Source organism: Otolemur garnettii, unplaced genomic scaffold (assembly GCF_000181295.1).
Source record: "Otolemur garnettii isolate 467f Iridium unplaced genomic scaffold, OtoGar3 scaffold00018, whole genome shotgun sequence".
NCBI lineage: Eukaryota > Metazoa > Chordata > Mammalia > Primates > Galagidae > Otolemur > Otolemur garnettii.
Genome location: NW_003852413.1, coordinates 19,203,226 through 19,220,960, shown reverse-complemented (window position 1 = coordinate 19,220,960; position 17,735 = coordinate 19,203,226). Strand labels below are relative to the sequence as shown.

Below are 17,735 nucleotides of genomic sequence, written 5' to 3'. Positions count from 1 at the left end.
GAGTCTCCTGCCTCCGCCTCCCAAGTAGCTGGGACCTCAGGCGCCCGCCACAACGCCTGGCTATTTTTTGGTTGCAGCCGTCATTGTTGTTTGGCTGGTCCGGGCTGGGGATTCGAACCCGCCACCTTAGGTGTACGTGGCTGGCACCTTAGCCAGTTGAGCTATAGGTGCCGAGCCAGCAAGGAGTTTTTGAATGTAAGTTATACACACAAAATTTTAAGTGTCACTTAAATTCCAAGTTAGGGTATTTTGTGTTAAGTGAATATTCTGATTAAGTGGAACCTGTTGAGTGTACCACTCAACAATGACCAATTTCCAAAGACTATCATGCCATAAACTGCCCTTGACACTAAAATCATGCCAAACACAACCAGTTTCTTTGATGAGTCAAAATGTACTTTGTGATCTTGCCAAGCCTTGAGGTCATCAGTACACGAAACATTCTGGTTGTGAAAAACAACTCTCCTTATTTAACCTTTAGGATTGGATTCTAAGAAAGGAGCAGTTCCCTAGGCCATGTTCAATCCTGCTGAAATACCAACCACCTGCCTCCTTTCTGGGTTTGGAAATCTGGTTTTCACAGGTGGGATTGGCTTCAAGCAGGATATACCTGTGTCAAGAGAAGATGAAGAAAGATAGGCTCGGGCTCCCAGTATGGGAGGAGGCTTCAAGTTCATGGTAGTCACCAGTGACTGGTTCTAAAATTGAGGAACTAGTTTGAGGAACTTCAGAATAAACAAGAAACCCAAACAACTCAGCTTTCCAGAGAAGACTTTCAATGCATGGGGGAATGGAGAGAAGCAAGATCCTTTGCTTGGGAACCCTGACTCTGGCCTTGGGTCAGATGCTGCCCTATGTGCCCTTTGACAAACTGGCCTGGGTAACCAGCTTGAGAACATGAGTGGCAGGGGGGTCCCTCCCCTGGGAAGGGAGGGAAAAGGCTTGGGGCATGGGGCATGAGAGGGGACACTCTCAGAGGATCTCAGACAGATTCCTTGGTAAAGGGGGGTGAACTGTGAAACAGCCTGTGGCTCTCTCATCCTCTCTCAGGCCGGCAGGGCCTCATAGGAGAAGTCTGGATTTGAGCCTTGTACTTTCACTCAAAAAAAATACTTGTCCCGTGGCCACCATCTTCCAGGCGCTGTGCTGGCCAGCAGGACGTGACAATGACCAAGGCAGGCAAGAACTTTTCCTATTGTAACCCTTGAATGGCCTTCTTGGCCTACTGAACCTTGTTACCAAAAAGCATTGGCAAGGATTGGGCCTTGATTCATCTGTCTACGATTCGTCTAGTTGGGACCACGCTGGTGGGATTTGCCAGTGTTGTCACTGACCTCCTCACTCCACCCATAAGGGCGGGACTGTCAGTCACATCTTTAGTATCTGGCTATTCACTGTCTGCTTGTGCTCTAAACTGTGAGCACATTTTTACCAACCCATGCCTACACTTCTGAAAATGCATTCCTTTCCCCAAGAATGCTAAGGTTTCCAGAGTGCTATCAAGTTCCTATTCCAAGCTGCCAAGGGGTACAGAGCCTCAGGATGGGAGAAACGCTGAGGGGTTCCTGCCCAGACACCTGCAGAACGGGCCCCTCCCCTGTGAGGCACCCTGTACCCAACAGTTTGTGCTAGCTCAGGCTGTAGACGGAGGCCACTGGGTTGTTGTGGCTCCTCGCTCCCCTCCAGCTCCCACAACTGTGGCTCACAGTCCAGCAGGAGGCGGACCTGTAACATTTCTGTTTCCATGCTCAGCTTTTGCCCACCATAGTGAGTACCTTGAGGGGAGTGCCTCAACTGTGATCAGTTTGCCATCTGATACACTTGGCAAGTGTCCCTGAACAAATGAATGCCACAGGCTCTGAGAGCATAGCTGGTCCAATCACCTGGCAAGCTGCGGGAGGAAAGAGCCACATCCCTCAGAAGGGGTCATAGCATGGTAGCTAGATTGTAACTGTACCCCAGCAAAGTGTCCTCAAGCTGGCTGCTGAGCCACCTCTGATATCCTTGTTACCAAACGCTGACCTAGAGACCCAATTACTTTTAATTGTTTGAGGAAATGACCCTTCCTGAACTGAACAATGTCCATCTGGGCTCAGATGTGTACATACATGCTAGAGGGACGTGGCATAAGAACTCATATCCTTTACATTTATTTTCGTATAACTGTCCCTGCTTCTCACAGCACAATATCTGCTACCTGAGACTGCTGGACCTGGGCTCAAAGACTCAGTTCCTCCAATTAACTCCCTGGGCCAAAGGACTCCATAATCTAAGCTGGCAATCGCTGGCTGGCTGAAGTTGGCTAAGTCCCCCTTTCCTCCCAAGCCTCTTAGCTATCCCTAACATCGACCAGAAGCATCTTCCTTTCAATTCTGGCCCAGTAAAATAAAAAGTTAATGTCAGCAGAAGGTGGGTGGTGGATCTTGGCTACAATAGTCCTTCGCACTCAAAGAGGGCCACCATCCAGATATGACATCATGCTTTGCTCATAAGGAAGAAACTTTCTGGGAGAGGAGCCAGACAGATCCAGCTGGGATGACCCCCAACTACTCTGCTCTTTTGGTCACCTGCAAGCCATGGGCAACATGCCTCATCTTCACAAAACAAAGATGCAGAAGAGCTTCTTTGTGCCCAGTGGTTTGGATCCTGGCACTCAATCATTAATAGATACTAAAGGCCCACTTTGGTTGAGATAGTGCTTGGCCAGGTAGGAAAGTGCCCTAGAGGTGCAAGCAACCTTTGAGACTTCCAGGTAACCCTGCCCAGAATTGTATTTTCTTATCAACTTTGACCTCCTTTTGATCACACAAACCTCATAGTACAAGACAGCATCAAAAAAACAGCTTTCTGTTTACTTTTTCTCAGACCCAGGGCAGCAGCTGCTCCAGTTCCACCCTTCCCGGGCCTAGTGGAGCTTACAGAAAGGCTGAGAGTGGAGTCAGGATAAGGCAATAAAGGCAGGAACTAGTTTAAAAAGTTCCTGCTCTGGGAGCAGTTCATTTGTTCAGTGGCAGCAGAGAACAAAGAAGGGCCTGGGTTTTATTTCAGGTTCTGCCATTATATAGCTATGTGGCCTTGGGCAACTGACTTGGATTTCTTGTGCTACTATCTATCTATCTATATAGATATAGATAGATAGATATATATTTTGAGACAGAGTCTCAAGCTGTTACCCTGGGTAAGAATGCCATGGCGTCCTAGCTCACAGCAACCTACAATTCTTGGGCTCAAGTGATCCTCTTGCTTCAGTTTTTCTATTTTTTTTTTTTTCAATAGAGACAGCGTTTTCCTTTTGCTCAGGCTGGTCTTGAACTCGTGAGCTCAAGCTATCCACCAGCCTCAGCCTCCCAGAGTGTGAGGATTATAGGCATGAGCCATCACGCCAGGCTTGGGCCATCCTTTTTTACTTTTGCACTTTTTCACTGTAAAAAAAGCTAATGATTGGTCAGGTGGGTGGCTCACACCCGTAATCTAGCACTCAAGGAGGCTGAGGCAGGAGGATCAGGAGTTTGAGACCTGCCTGAGCAAGAGCAAGACACTGTCTCTACTAAAATAGAAAAATTAGCTGGGTGTCGTGGTGGGAACCTGTGGTCTGGCTACTTGGGAGGTTGCAATGAGTTATGATAACGCCATTGAACTCTACCCAGGGCAACAGAGCAAGACTCTGTCTCCAAAAAAAAAAGAAGCTAATGATTATTTCCAGTCTGTAATTCTAATTGCTCTTCTCGACAGAGAGGCTATGTCCAAGATTATTTAGCCATGCCAGTCCAAAGTGACTGCTGATTAGTATAGATTGATGGGGTGTGGGGCCAAGGCCCAGGAGGAGCCTGAAGGAGACAAAAAATAAGATCAGCTACAAGGGGGAAATAGTTCTTCTGCTGCAGCTTTAACAAAGTCAAGCCCACCTTGTGAGTAATCCTGGATACTGCTTATAGATGTCCCCAACCACCAGCAATCAAGCTCAATACCAACTGCATTAGTCCAGAACAGAGTCTGAACAAAGTTTCTGACCCATGGACACCTAATAATGGCTTTAGTAGGAAAAGTGTCAGCAGAAGCCATAGTGACTGGGGGGAGGAGTTCCCCCCTGCTATGTCTTTCTGGGTCCAACACTGGCCCTAGAAGTATAGGTGACTGAGGGGGTGGCAGGCTTAGCTTGGAATTCCAAAGCTTCCTGACATCCAGGGTTTAATCTAGTCTTTCCAAACACTGGAGCTGGAGCTCTTCAGAGCCTCTAACTCTGGCACCTAAAAGGAAGGCAGGTGGAAAAGTGTCCCCCAAAAGGTCTTTTACACTAAAATAGGGTTTGTATCTCTCTGCTCTCTGCCAAGGGATTTCCCAGCTCCCCAGAGCCAAAGCTCCCCTCCTGTTTCTTTGCTGACTGTCACTGGAAGCGGGCCATTTTCCACCCTCAAGGTGATGGGACTCGGGAGTCAGTGACATTACTGATCTGGGCTCTGTGCCCTATCCACGTTCCCCCAGCCAGGGGGTCCATCTCTGGCAGTCAGCAGGCCCCACGAGCCTTCCGTTTGCTTCCTGCTCCCTGCTCCCATAGCCCTTGGGCTGGGATAAGGGTGATCTTGACAGAGTGCTCTCAACAAGGTCTGCTCAGGACTTCCTCTGCAACTGTGCAGGGGAATGAATTGCCTGTCACCTACACCCCTGCATGGGTGACTCACCTTCCAGAGAAAGTGTTCTGTTCACCTAAGCAAAGCTGCTTAGAAAATGACTAAGGCACCTATCAAATGCAGTCTGGAGGCCCAACCAGCTATAGAGCAGGGTCCAGACACACTCTGCCCCTCACCTCCGGCCTGAAGTCAAGTGCAGAGCTGCTGCTCCAGGCCTGCTGGTTTCATTTTCATCTGAACTGAGCTCCACATGAGGCTTGACATCCGGTGATCTATTTTTTCTAAAAACTAGCTTCACTTTAGAAATGACTTTTCAGCCATCAAGACAGCTTCCCCAAGAGAAAACAAAATGTTATTTAAAGGGAACATCAGCCTGGTGGGAGCCTATATTTTTGTTTTGTATAAAGGGGAAAAAAGAATGTAAAAGCTGATATGAAACTATTTTTGTTTTTCTTATGAGATTTTTAATTTGTAAAACTTATTTATTTAAATTTTATTTTTCACAAAGAATTCCTGCTCTAGATACATTTTTCTTTTCTTTTTCTTTTTTAAAGAGACAGAGTCTTATTATGTTGCCCAGGCTGTACTCAAAACTCCTGGTCTCAAGAGATCCTCCCACCTCGGCCTCCTGAGTAGCAGGGACTATAGCCATGTGCCACAGTGCCCAGCTTTTTGTGAGATTTAAAGGGAAATCTGTAAGCCTCTAACTGCAGATCCAGGGCCCCCAGACACGGTACTGGAGATAAGTTGACAAAGACATATTTATTAGAGAGAAAGGGTGGTAAGCTGGGGATGCCACGTGGTGGTAGGAGTCTCACCACACAGAACCAAATGTTCTCCCCTGGTCCTGAAACAAAGAACAACCCTTGGTGACTTACATGCTATGCAGTGTTTTCCTTTTTCTCACCTCCAAAGTTAATGCAGGATCCTACTTAACTATACTCGGGACACAGGGAGCCCCTTGGCAGGTGTAAGTCTGCCTCTGGCTCAGAGTCCTGGGAGGCTCCAGGCTTTAGGATCCCAGCTCTGGGCAGAGCCTCACCCTTTGTAGATTCATTTGGAGTGCCATGAGGGCAGTATTTAGGAGAGCTTGATTGACAGCTAAAACTTCTAGACTAGAGAAATGTCCCCCTGGAAGTCCTACTGAGAAAATGACTATCCTATCAGGCATTCTGACCCTTCTTGACATCATCTTACAGAAAACAGTTTAAGTCACAATGTATTGAGCAAATACTACTGTTCTTACTACTACTAGTACTAACAACAACAGTTACAGTCACAGCCACTGTGTTCTGTGCCATACTATGTGCTGGCCACTGAACTCCCATATCCTCTTATTTTCAACACAAAAAGCCCATGGAGTATTTCTGATCCCATTTACAGATGAGACACACGATGCTTACAGAAGTGAAGTGATTTGCTTGAGGGGACACAGGCAGACAGTGGCAGATTGCCTGACCCAGGTGTGTCTGACCTGGCAGCCTAAACCACCACCGCATGTGACATAGAGACATCATAGACTTGCTCTATTGCTCTGGAAAAATCACTTGACCTTTCTGCCTTAGTTTTTGCACCTGGAAAATGGGCATAAGCAGACCTGCCCAGATAATAGACTATTCACCTTAACAATCAATGTTAATTAATAATTAATTGCTATAAAAAATAAACAGATTAAATAAAACTACTACCTTGGTTTAGTTATGCTCAAAATTGACATGTTTGGGGGGAAAAAACCTTTTCCTTTCAATGAGAGAGTTGGTAGAAAAAGTAGTGGACTAGATGTCAAGAAAAGTGGGTTTAGACTCTGGACATGACACTGATTTCCTGAGTAATCTCATCTACTTTATTTCTCCTTGCCAGACTTCACTTTTCTGACCTTTCTCCCTGACTTTCTTCATAGGAGTATTGTGAGAAAATATGAACACTGGCTACAAAATTACTCTTGATGCCGTGTAATTTCAAGTGATTTATATTAGGGAGCTAAGGAATTCAGTGATGTAGAGTAGCAAGAAAGGAAGAGAATCCTTTAAACTAGAAAATAAAGAATAATACACAGGCCACTGAAGAAAAATGATTTTTTCTGCATATAAGCCCAGAATGAAGAGCCCTACTATACCTCAAGTCCTGCTCAGCTCAACTGAAATGTTCTACTCAATTTGCCCTACGTCTGGCCTTCCTTTTTTAAGTTACTGCTTTTAACATTTCAGTCAGCATCACCAAGTAAATGTAGCAGCTTCACATGTGCCTCTCTTTAAATGCCCACCCATGAGAATGACTGGTACCATTCTGTTCCCTTACTAAATAGCTTGGTGTGTGGAGCCCATGGGGGCTGACATCCTTGGAGCTCCCTAAATCTACTAACATGGAATTGTCCCCTTCCCTGCCAGTTTCACACTGGTGTCATCAAAAGTGCCCATAATGCTCAGATGTTTCCAGTTTAACTGAAATACTAAAATGGGGCAAACAGGAAGCATCAGACACAACTGTGGTAGTGACTTATTAATCATGAAAGCCAAATTTTAGTTGCATTTCAACCTTTTGCTAGGAAAAAAAAATTCTAAGATGATGGAAGCCATTGGTAGAAATATGTTGCCTGTCTGTGTATCAAGCTGACTTAGACTTTTTATTTAGGACTGAATTTGGTTTGAAGATTTCTGAACTTTCCTTCCAGAAAGAACTTCTGTCAAAGCAACCAACATGAATCTGTCAGCTCTTCATCAAGACGGGCTGGCCTGTTAGGAGAGCCCACATGCTGTCCATTGAGACAGGAAAAAAAAAAAAAGGAAATTAAAAGTGACTTCACAGGCCAAAGTAATACAACACTTTTAAGAGGGTGCCAACAATGAAGAAAACAACCCTAGATAAAGCTTTTACCTCTTTCACATCTCTGCAGCTTTCTCACCAGACCCCAGCCAGGGAGGAACTGTTTACCTCCCCCAAATCACAACAATTGCCTAGGGTTGGACAACCAATCAGGGCAAGCCATCTTCTCAGCATTAAGTGATATTACAAACACTCCAGGCAGATCACAAAGGAGTCAGTGTTCAACAGGAGAACCAAAATGAGGAACCAGACCTTCATCTGTTGAGGCGAAACGGCCCAACCAGACATTTTTGTTTAATAGATGAAGGCTCTTTTGGCAGGGTCTCCGTGGTGCCTCTCCCACAAACTCTTAACAGACAATACCAGAGGCAAAACCCCCTCTTCAGAACTGCTCCTTATAATCAGAGAACAGAAGATGACCTAAAGCTTGGCAGCTTCTTGCTGTCTGGTTTCACAAAAGTGCTGGTACATATACCTGGGTACTTATTGCTAAAATTAAAGTCAGAGAGACTGTTACTTTTATTTTGAGATCTTCTGAGAAGTTCACCACACCCTTCAAAATAAATGAGGATGTCCTAAAGGTGTCTGAAAGACACAGAGGTCTGGCATTGTTCCAAAGAAACTGACTTTGACATCACTTAAAATACACCAAGAGTAAAGCCAAACAGTCCTAAGCAAGACAAGCACCTTTTAAGTGTCCTCTCAACTTGAAAGCGCACACACTTCTCTCTCCTTTCTGCATCTGAGTTCCATAATGTGGTCATCTAGAAACCTGGGGAAGACCTGCCCTTAGTCCTACAAGGCATCAGGCAAGATATCAAACGCCCCCCTCACCTGTCTCAGGTGCCTCACCTATAAAACAAGACAATTTTTCTTATCACATGGCTCTCTGAAGGAAAAAGGAGGTTACAGGTACTAAGACACTAAGTAAAAACACACCACTCATGTTAAGATATTATCTCCTAATCTTTCAGAAAGACCAGGTTTCTAGTCAAGGGGTTTTCAACATTTTTCCTGGAATAAACTTCAATTAACAATAATTGCCCGTCAGATAAGCCTCATTGGCTACAATACTGCCACTGCAATACCTAGAATAAACTTCAGACTGTTATTTTGTTTCACAGTCCCACTCTCATCATTTAATTTCACTTGATTTAAAAGTACTTAATCAAGTCATTGGTGCTCATTGTCTTCAGTTAACAAAAGTAATTTTGCCATTTACAAATGACTTCTGTTATCTTTTCTCTACTCATCCTTTCCTCTGCATACTCATCCACACCCTAGTCCTCCCATGAGGGCTGAGAACAACTTTTTAACTTCAACTAGGAAGGAAATACCTTTTCTGAAGTTACCGACCAAGCACCAAGGAGACCTCTGGGCAGGTGGAAACTCTGCACTGTACAAATGGCTTCTGTCTGTCTAGTGCCTGGTGGCTGCAAGTCGTCACGGCTACGATGAGCTTCCAAGATGGGACTATTAGCTCTGAACCTACAGATAAAGTCCCGAGTGGAGCGCACAGAATTACAGAATAGGATCGAAGTATGGGGGAAGGAGGAAGAGACTAGGGGCGGCCAGCACTGTCTTGCTGGGTACCAAGGACTGGCACAGTTCCCGCCGCTCACCTGGCGGTCTGACCCCGAAAACTTCCCAGGGAAGGCCTGAATGGTTTTTCACGGGGCACATTTCTGCAGGAGACCTTCCACCCCGTGCCCAGGCGAGCCCCCATCCTAGTGCCACCCAGGTCGTGGAGCAGAGGGCAGGCCTGGCAGTGGCACCGGGTGTTTGGGAAGGGGAAGCAGGACGCCTCTGTGCGCTCTTCCCGCGAGCGTGTGGCCGGCGAGGGTGCGCGGCTTAGAGGCCCGGGGAGGACACGGCGTGCGACCGTGGCGTTGGCAGCGCCTGCGAGGGCGCACCGGCAGACTGTCGCGAGCAGGTCTAACCCGGGCCGCCGGGCCGCGCTGCCAATCCCCGCCATCCCGGGGAGGAGGGTCAGGCCGCGACCCAGAGAAGGCTGAGGGGCGACCCATTCCCGCCGTTCCCTCGGCGCCTAACTCAGAGCCCTTGGGTCTCGCCCAGTCACCTACCGGCCCAGTGCCGATCTCCCCAACCCAGCGAGTGTCGCGCTCGGCTGGCCAGCGATCTCTTGCCGCCTGCTGCCGATCGCTGAGCTCGCGGCCCACAGTCGCCCCGCCCCGCCCCGGGCCCCGCCTCAGCCCAGACCCCGCCCCAGCTCAGACCCCGCCCCTTCATCGCTTTCTCTGCCGCCCCGGGCCACGCGCCCCCAGGCGGCTGCAACATTGTCTCGCTTCGCGCCTCCTCTCTTTGGCCCCTCCGCGACCTCGGGCGCCGCCCGCCTCCCCAAATTACCCAATGAAACTGTCCGTCCCGCTGGCCAGTCTACCCGCTCCCTAGCAACGATTGGTTAACTAGACCTGGTTTCCAGAAATGGGCACTATTTCCGGACAATATTTAGGCTAGAGCTAGCTGGGCGGACGGACTGACAGAAGGCGGAGGCGGTTGGGCTGGTGGTGTAACTAACTACACATGCGCACTGGGTTCTGACAATCTTTACCGGTTGCGTTCTTGAGGTTACGGGAAGGAAGGGCGACTGTGCGCATGCTTGGGCATTCCCAGACTCTGACTTCGGTTACCTTGGAGACCGCAAGGCGCTACCCCTAGTTGGTTGCTTTCAGCTTCCTTTCTGCTCTTAGGACGTGGCGCCTGAAGTGGTGGGGTTAGAAGCGCTTTTATTAAGCACTTATTGTGTGCCTGGCGTGGTAGAGTCCCTGAGGATGGGTAAGAAGGTTATAATACCTGTCTTAGAGAAGCGTGGGGAGTCAAGGGCCCTCATAGGGTAGACTCGTATGTAGAAATCTAGTTCTAAAGAAGAAAGCGTGCAGGCGTATGGTGCGACCCCTCTTGCCGCTGAAAGGGTGGCGTGGAGCGAGCCGTATGTGAAGCTGCTCCCTGTTGCGTTTGCAGGCTACAGAGCCAGAAAGATGAGAGCTTTCTGAAAGCAAAGAAAGGACCTGGAGTTTTGAACTTGCGCCAATGTCAACACTGCTTATTTCTGAATGGGGGCGGGAAGTGAGGAAGTAGGGAAGGTATAGATAATTTTTCTTTGTTAACTTTTGCTCATCTGGATTTTTATAGTGTTTCCACAGTGAGCTTGTATTTTATTTGTAATAAAAAATTTCAAACTTTAAGTTTGCAAAATAAATGATGTACTCCTAGCCACCCTATCTCCATCAGAGGTCCTTGGTGGAGGTGGCAAGTGACTCTAGTAGTGGGCATGGGCAAGCCCCATCCAGGGCTATATTGAAAAGTAAGGAGCACCGAGTCTTTGGGAATGTTTGAGCCAAGACTGCTGTCTGTTCGTGATTGCTTTGCAGACAGTCCCTGGAAGCTCAAAGCCTCTTTCTGGAGATCTGCATCCAACAAACATCTTTGTTGGGGGATAGTGAATACCATTCATTTAGACAGTGGTTGAAAACTCACAACCTGAGGGCCTCACCCGCTCACCTAGGTCAGAAATATGCTTTGTTTGGCGGGTGCGCTGTTTTTTTTAAATCTGAATTTGAATGCCTTAGAGCAGAGCCTGCTGTTTCTTACAGCCCCCGCCTGCCCCTGTTGTTTTATACCCAACCATTTAACCTTACGTCATCAGTCCGGCCCCTGAATCCTTTGAAGTTGTGGCTCGCTTAGAGCTTGAGCTTTAGAGTCAGTCCCTGGTGCATACCCCCGGTTCTGCCACCTATCTGCCATCTGCGGGAAGATGGGCAAAAAAGCAGCTGAACTGGTGGCCTCCAAAGCTCCTTCCACCTCCAGGGTTTTGCATTTCAGTGACTCAGGGAGAGGTGGAGCTTGGCCAGTAGTACAGGTCGGTATCAGCGATCTCGGATGCCCTTATTGTCTCTCCCACCACCTGTTTGCCTCTGGGCATGCCACTTCTCAGGAAAGATGTGGGCACAGGCTCTGCACACTCCCTGGCTCGCCTTTGCCTTCTGTCTCTTTCACCATTCCTTCTTTTTAGTTTTTGCTTTTTATTATTTTTTATTTTTAAAATTATTTTTAGAAACAGGGTCTTGCTCTGTTGCCTAGGCTGGAGTGCCGTGGCATGATCGTAGCTCACTGCAGCCTCAAACTCCTAGACTCAGACGTTACCTCTTGCTTCAGCTGCTTGAGTAGCTGAGACTGTAGGTGTCTGCCATCACATCTAGTTAATTTTTTAATCTATTGTAGAGATGGGGTCTTGGTATGTTGCCTAGGCTGGTCTCAAACTCCTGACTTCAAGCTAGCCTTCTGCCCAAGCCTCCCAAAGTGCCGGGATTATAGGCATAAGCCACCATGCACGGCCTCACCTTTCCTTCTTTAGAACACCCAGTGCCCCTGTACTTTACCTGGCTTCCCTGATACTTCTGTAGTCCTGGGTCCCCTGCATGCCCCCACCTACCCTATCAAGATTATCTATCTTTAAATCTATCCATTAACACTAATATGTATAATATTAATGGGAGAATAGTGAATTGTGTTGATCCAAAGCTGCAGCTCTAGAGAAGGAATGTCATGTCAGGTTGTGGGAGAGGAACAAATGGCTATACACTAATAAGGAAGGTGTTCAGACAAGCAGGGCCCCTTGGTTTCAGCTACTTTCCTCAGGTCTATCCAAACCCCACTGTTTGTGAGGTGAGGTGAGAAAAAACACATCTACCTGGAGTGAGCACGTGGTGTCTGTCTTTTTTTTTGAGACAGTCTCATTTCGTCATTCTTGGTAGAATGCTATGGTATCATAGCTCACAGTAACTTCTTGGCCTGAAGTGATCCTCTTGTCTCAGGCTCCCCTGTAGTTGGGACTATAGGTGCCTGTCACAACAACAGCTGTATTTAGAGATGGGGATCTCACTCTTGCTCAGGCTGGTCTTGAACTGAGCTCAGGTAATCTACTGCCTTGGCCTCCCAGAGTGCTAGGATTGCAGGCATGAGCCACACTGCACCTGGCCTTGTTTGTGAGTCTTGAAATGCTTGCACCGCCTGGAAGGAAAGCTTTAGGGCAAAATTACTTCCATGCAGCCTAAGTCACGACAACCTGGGAAGGCTTCTAGTTCTGAGTCACATATGCAACCTCAGCTCTGTAAATTGACATTTACTGGGTGACTCACACCTGGAGCAGTTGAGTGAGGTTCTCAGAACTCAAAGGTTTTCACATCATATCTATTTCAAGTCTGGAAATAGAAGGGTAAGGCTGTGCTATTCCAAAAGAATAGCAGCTTCTGTGTTGTGAGAACTTAGAAAAAGTAGCCAGACACTACCAAGTGCTTCAAGTGCATAACCTCACTGAAAATTCCCTCTGGTCCAAGGTTTCTCATCCTGGTAGTGCAGACATTTTAGATCAGATAATTCATTGTTGGAGGGGGCTGTCCTATGAACTGTGGCATGTTTAAGAGCATTTCTGGCTTCTGTGCACTAGATATCAGTAGTATCCCCCACAGACCCACCAAGTGTCACAACAAAAAAATGTCTGGACATTTTCCTAAGGAAGCAAAATTGCTCTCAATTGAGAACTCCTGGAGTTTAACCTAATAGAGTAGGCAGTATTATCACCATTTCATTGATGAACAAACTGAGGCTCAGAGAGAAGGAACTTGCTCACTTTGGGGTAACAGAAAACCCAAGATTCAAACTAGGTGGGACTCCAGAGCTGTTGCCCTCCTGCATGCAGGACTTTGCAGAGAGACTTTGGGCTTCAAGGAGCCAAGTCTGTCTGTTCTGTAGAAGTGTGATGAAGAGTGAGTAAACTCTGTGTACCAGTGAGAGAATGCGGTCCTTGGATCATTTTTCCTTTTCCGTTTGCCTTGGAAGAAAGAAAATTGTATTCTGGTTTCTACTGCCTTAGTCAGCTCAGTTTATAGTGTTCAGCCATGCCCAGTGAAAAAGTGGCTGGTGAATCATCTGAGTGTCTGTAGATCTCAGGCCCCAAATTCCTCTGAGATCCTGAAGTTACACTTGAGAATTCAGATGTGGACACCCAGTAGGTGCCTCATTGTAGATGACCTTCTCTCAGTTCTTACCTGCAGCCAACTGCAAATGGGCTGCACAGAGCACCTGTGTCAGGTTCTGGGCGGAAGGACAGAACTTGCAGACCAGTCTCTTCCCTTGAGGAGCTTCTGGTTTAGTGGGTGGGCAGACCTTGAATAAGTAACTACAAATGAAGACTTAAGTCATTGCAAGGGTGGGAAGGGTGATGAGGGGATGGATGGAGTGTATTGAATCTAGTAGGATCCAGATTCTGGGAAGTAGACTCCACTCTGCATTTTTAAGCATAGAGTTGAATGCAGGGAATTGGTTACATTGCAGATGGAAGAGTGGAGGAGCCTGAAGGTGGGGGAAGTAACCAGGAATCCATTACTACCCCTGGGATGAGGGGACTGGGTGGGGTCACTTGGAAGAGCTTGAAACCATAGAGGAGACACACAACCGCTTCTGCAGATACCACCTAAGTCTAAGAGGGATGGGGACAAATTCCTGATTCTCTTTTCCTTATGTCCTCTGGTTTCCTGCCAGAGCCTCTCACTGGCCTGGGAGCTTACAGGGGTCAGTCATCTGCAGGGCAGAGCAGAGAGTGTGAGGGCTGGGTAGGAAGGCACGTGGCCCAGGACCAGTACAGGTGTGGGAGGGGAGAGGACACGGGGACAATAACTTGGTGGAGAGGGCTCAAAGAAGGCTTTCTGGAGGAACTAAGCTGTGACCTGAAAGATAGTGGGCAGTGAGGAGGAGGAAGTATTCCCAGAAATTACTGGCATTTTGGGGCAATCCTTTTACTGAGATTTCTGAGATAACTGTGCTGTTCCCTTCCTCCATGCTTAACAAATTGAAGCACTCTTCAAGTTCTGGGCCTAAGCCCCTCTCTTCTTTATACTCTCTCCCTTGGTGTTCTCATCCACTCAGGGCTTCATTTAGTCATTCAACAAACATTCACTGAGCAACCTACTATGTGCCAGGCATTTGACTAGGCCCTGGTGACAGGGAGAGATGAATGAGTCAAGGCCTGCCCTGAACAGGGGGGATGGGCATGACTGTAATAGAATGTAGCAGGTAGACAGAATCCCTGGGCAAGATAAGAGGTAGGTCAAAGAAGGCTTCCTGGAGGAGGTGATGTTTAAATTGGTTGCTGCCAGGTACATGAGCAGTGAGCCAGGTGAATGAGGAGGGAAGGGCATTCTAATAGAAGGAATAACATTTGAAGACATGGAGACAACGGACAATCAAGACATGTTTGGGGAACTAGGTGTGGGATGCAGGGGACTGAGTGAGAGATGAAACTGGCTATGAGCCTGTGACCTGGATTGTGGAGGGCCTTGCAGGCCACACCCAGTAGGCTAGGCAGAGGAAAAGACCAATAACATTACTAGAATGGGATTTTAGGAAGAGTTCTCTGTTGCAGTGTGAGAGGGTGTGGGGTATAGACTACGGACCAGGAGGCCAGTTGGGGAGCTTTGAGGTAAAACAGGTGAGAGACAATGGGACCAGGGCAGTGGCCAGAGGATGGGAAGGGGGATAGATTCACAAAATATGAAGAGACTCAGTATTGAGAAAATAAGTATAATGATAGGGCAGGGATGGAGAGAGGAGGGGTGAGCCTGGGATGCTGATGCAGAGGTTGGGCTATAGGAGGAGGGAGGATTCTGGGAAGAAGAGGAATGGGGATGGCTTCGGGCACAGTGTGTCTGAGCTGCTTTTATTTATTTATTTTTTATTTTGAGATAGAACCTCAAGCTGTCACCCCTGGGTAGAGTGCTGTGGCATCATAGCTCACAGCAACCTCCAACTCCTGGGCTCAAGTGAGTCTCCTGCCTCCGCCTCCCCAGTAGCTGGGACTACAGGTGCCCACCACAACGCCTGGCTACTTTTTAGTTGCAGCCATTATTGTTGTTTGGCAGGCCCTGGCTGGATTCGAGCCTGCCACCTTAGGTGTATGTGGCTGGTGCCTTAGTTGCTTGAGCCACAGGCGCCGAGCCCTGAGCTGCTTTTAGCTTCTTTAATTGTACTTTCTCAACCGTTGACTTCTAAAACAGCAGGATCAGTTCTGACCTTGATTCTGACTTCCAAATCAGAATTTCCAGGGGCCCATAGGACTTTTGCATCTTCTAGCCACCTGGCATCTGCAGCTCTACATTCTCCCCCAGACTTCTTCCTTGCCCACCACTCTATGTTAATGGCAACCCCAGGAGTCACTATCACTGGCCTCTTGCTGTCTCACCCCAAGTCATTTAGATTCCATTTCCATAATACCTTTGTGTCTGTGGCTTCCTTTTCTCTCCTCTTTCTGCTAATGCCCTTGTGATGTGTCAGCCTTTCCTCTTGCTTCCTGTTGTTTACATTCCAATCCTTCCTCCACTGTCACTCCCTTGCTCAAAAATTACAGTGACTCCCTATTGCTTGTACTGATAACATATAAGCTTGTTGTCTAGCTCACAGTGTCCTCACAGTCTATCCCTATCTCCCCTCTTTTGGTTTAGTTTTCACAGCTTCCCTGTGGGCACCCTCTGTGCCACTTACCATTCATTGCCCAACAGCCCCTTTGTGAGGCCACACCAAAGGCTTCCCTGCAGACTGAAATGTACCCCTCTGCTCTGCCTGTCAAATCACATCCACCCACAAGTCCCTGATAAATGCCTCCTCCCCAAGCACCATGCCATCCAGCTGCGTATCTGTTTCCTATCTTCTCTCTGGTACTTTGATGGCAGCTTATGATCACCATTGGTATTTGGTAAATGTGTGTTGAACTGAGTTTGCTTCTTATTGGCAACCACTTCAGAAACCTGTTCCCAGTCGCTTCCCAGCTTCCATCTAAGGTGTCCAACCTTACTCTCCAGCTGCTCCCCCAAATGTGTCCTATGTTTAATTTCAGCCCTATGGTAGAAGTGTGAAAGATATAAAAATGAATAAAGAACATCTGCTCTCCAGAAGGGTGCAGTTTCCCTAAGGATGCTAATAGCTAATATAATTAGTTTAATATAATATCTTTTGTTCGTGGGGCAGGGAGGCATCTAGTCTCTCCTTCATGATCGGAAATCTGGATTTAACTCATAGTGATGACTTGCTCCTTTAAAACGATTCCCCAGCCTCCCTTGCAGCTAGGGTGGCTCCGTGATACAATGGTGGCCAGGGAGATGTACATGGAAGTCTTGGGATAGGGCTTCTGGGAAAGCTTGCTAAAGGTGACTGAGCCAGCCAGAACATGCCCTTTTGTCTTTTGCCCCTTACTTTGTCCCCTTTCTTCTGGAATACAGTGCCTGGAAGGGTGGCAGCTGAGTGTCAGATGCAAATCTCGCTTTCTGATGGCAGAACAGAAAGCTAGACTCTGAGTCCTCTATCGCCTTGTGGAACTGTCATGCAACCAGGACTGGTCCCTCCCAGGGACTGCTGACCTTCAGCTTCTGGCATGTGATTAAACCACTGTGCTGGGTTTCTGTGACCTGCATTACTGACTGCTACAGTGAGATTTGTAAAGTTTAGCCAACTTGAGAATTCCCGACAGTGAAAAGTAGCCCCAGCATGAAATCACATCACAGCAAAAGCCTTAAATGTAATAAGCTTGTGCTTACTGGGGATTGTGTAACAACACATGGAAACAGCAGAGACAGACAGGTGTGTAGTCCAGGTGAATTGAGAGCGCCACTCCTGTTTTCTGAGAAAGGGAAACTCACCTGGGAAAAGCTGTAGAAGGGAATGAGTGACTTCATAGACTGGAAGGCATGCCGGAAATGTCAGTCAAGGACTACGTGACTCTTGCTAATGGGCCGATCAGGATTAAGACATATTTTGCCTGATCAAGATAAAGGATGCTCAAATTAGGTGGAGGGAAAACCCAGGTGTTATGAGATTTGGGGATAAGAGCAGAGGTCTATCTGGAGAGACAAGAGTGATTTCATACAATCTGTGCCAACCAGACAGAGCTTTCCTATGATCCACGGTTCCCCAGAGGGAAGTGCATGATTCCCCGGGGGTGCACTGGATGATGTGCGGTGGTCCAGGGCTCTAAGAAACACTGAATCTCAGGCTATACTCTTTCAATTCTTTTTTTAGATTTGTGTATTTCTTGAATAATTGATGTGTGTGCTTTGTACAAATTCCAGAAGAGTATACTTCTCCCATTTCTGGCCTGAGGGTCTTTTGAAGCAACCATTCCTACCAGTTCCTTGTGTATTTTTCCAGATATATTTCAGCATCTATCAACACATACATTCATATAGTCACTTTTAAAACTAATTAAAGCATTCTATA

The 17,735-nt window shown here is 47.3% G+C and overlaps 1 protein-coding gene across 1 annotated transcript in view; it reads right to left on the bottom strand.

The window, feature by feature from the left end:
* Positions 1-9,659, bottom strand: part of MAP3K14 (mitogen-activated protein kinase kinase kinase 14) — a 46,333-nt gene extending 36,674 nt beyond the window's left edge. Inside the window, exon 1 of the mRNA XM_023511224.1 lies at positions 9,536-9,659. The gene's annotated coding sequence lies outside the window, so the exon portion shown is untranslated. The remainder of the gene's footprint in view (positions 1-9,535) is intronic.
* Between the last annotated feature and the right edge of the window lie 8,076 nt (positions 9,660-17,735).